We start from the raw sequence: 2,369 nt of genomic DNA on the forward strand, positions 1-2,369 counted from the left end.
TTCAATAAAGACTAACATTTTAAAAAGATTTTCTTACACATCACTACATTTCAGTTATTCTTTATGCTAGAAAATTTAGAGTATATAGAGGAAAAAAATATTTCCTTGCTGTGAATATTTTTTATTTTTAAGTCCAAGTCAGAACAAAGAGAGAATGTTGGATACATCTGATTGATTAAATATGTGAATTTGTTAGAGAAAATTAAGAGACTCCTTGGCAATACAGCGGTTGAAATTATTCACAGGTGAAAGAACTGAAAAGGGCTGACTGTGTAAAGGACTTGTCCATAGTGGGGCAAGAACCTTGTGTTAATGAATTCTCAATCAACGTTGGAGGAAGGGAGGCAGTTAATGGGTAGCTGTAAATCCTGATGGACTCATGTTTAAAGTTATTTCCTTGTGTTTTCAGTTTTAATTGCTGATCTGCTGATTTACATACCTGCAGTGGTTTTGTACTGTTGTTGTTTAAAAGACATCTCAACTAAGAAAAAGGTAGGTTTTAAAGCAGCCTGACAGTTCATCTCTGAAATGTATCCTTTATTAGTCTAACTATTAAGTATAGACCTTAGGGAAGCCATGCTTTCGGAAAGAGAGTAATTAGGAATATTGTATCTTCTATCAATTTTCACTTCAAAAACATCAAGTTATCTTACAGTAATTATTTTAGTGTACTACTAAGATATACTGAATTTTAGAAGTTACATAGTACTGGACTGCATGCCATGCTGAATTTGTTACTTAACTGGTAAAGCTGAATTTTGAGCTGGCTTGTGAGATTGACCAAACTGAAAGGCATTTTGAAAAGTTGTTGTATATTCTCAATTCATAGTTATCAAATATTATTTTTGGTCATTTTAGATAGGTTAACGTTAGATTGACTTCTCCAACTTGTATATCTGGAAGTACTTCCTCTGACAAAACCTTTTAGTGATTTTTTTTTTTTCCTTTTTATGGAAGTGTCCCACGTCACCTCCATGAAAACTTCATTGTCTAAAGAGTTGTTTTATAAAAATTGAATATTTTATAAAAAGAAAGTATAACACCTCTGGAAAAGGGGAACATTTGCTAATGTGTTAGATAAAAACCACGCTTTTACTCTGCTTGAATGTGTAACAGATTACTTCCTTATCTCACAATATTTTTCTTTACAGATTGCTAATGCGTTATGCATCTTGCTGTATCCAGGCCTTATTCTTATAGACTATGGACATTTTCAGTATCCTTTACTAATGTAGAAATGAAGTCAGTTGCATATTATGAAATCTGGACTCAATGTGTGCAATGCTGTCATCTAGTAATGTCTTATTTGATAGCGTGCTTATATGAACTATTTCACAATAATATAAAAGAATCTCTTCACTAAGCTTTTATTTGAAGAGTAAAGTACAGATTTATTAAAAGTAGAATTGCTTTTTCATATTGTTTCGCTTGGGAACAGAATGTTGGTAAATGATTAGCTCTTTCTGGGGAGGTGGCAAAAGAGTGCCAAGTATGGTTATACTCTTGTAATTCTAAAGTGTAACATGTCTTCTATCCTTTGCAAATGCTGTCTGACATGAAAAAAGGAGAATGATCTCACAGTTTTATGAGTTTTAAAATATTTTTTTCTATCAGATAGTAGTAGCCAGAAGCTTTAGGAAACTAAAACTGAATAATCAAAATATGGCTTTTGTATGTGTATTTTTTGATGACAAAAATAAGGAACATTCAAACAAACAAAGCTTAGATTAGAGAATAAATTGATAAAAATCTGTATATATCTATCCAATTTGTCTTATAAGGTATCGAATATTATTACCTGTCTCCATCTCTCTTAAAGGAAAAAAAAGACATTACACAGCAACATGATTATTTAATTAATAGCTTTTCCTTTTGATGCCAGTCTTGTTTTAGTTATAATAAAACTAATAGGTATATCTGTCAAAGGACTTACAAATAAAAGATATTCAAGTCTGTAGTTGTTTTTATCATATATTTTATGTTCTGTCCACTTGACTAATTTAGTTTTTTAAAAATTTTGGCATTGCTTATGGGATCATGGCTATCAAATACTCTGATAATATCAAGAACAGTGATAGAAAAGGAAAAAAAATTATTTACCAGAGTTTTAAAACTATATTTACTTTGAAATATGACACTCATACAGAAAACTATACAAAATATAAATGTGCAGCTCAGTGAGTTGGCAAACTACCACTCATGTCAAGAAATAGAACATTACTAGTACCCAAGAACTACCCTTGTCCACCTCCCCATCCTTCTCCCTCCTCCTTTCCAAATGGTATCCCTGAACTAACTACTAACACTGTAGTTTTCCCCTTTTTTGAATTTTATATAAAAGAGACAACACAGTAAGTATTGTTTTGTGT

At 31.4% G+C, this 2,369-nt stretch overlaps 1 protein-coding gene across 1 annotated transcript in view; it reads left to right on the forward strand.

Moving 5' to 3' along the window:
- ALG6 (ALG6, alpha-1,3-glucosyltransferase) overlaps nt 1–2,369 on the forward strand; it is an 81,796-nt gene that overhangs the window by 30,845 nt on the left and 48,582 nt on the right.

This window comes from Mandrillus leucophaeus, unplaced genomic scaffold (genome assembly GCF_000951045.1).
Source record: "Mandrillus leucophaeus isolate KB7577 unplaced genomic scaffold, Mleu.le_1.0 Scaffold341, whole genome shotgun sequence".
Lineage (NCBI taxonomy): Eukaryota > Metazoa > Chordata > Mammalia > Primates > Cercopithecidae > Mandrillus > Mandrillus leucophaeus.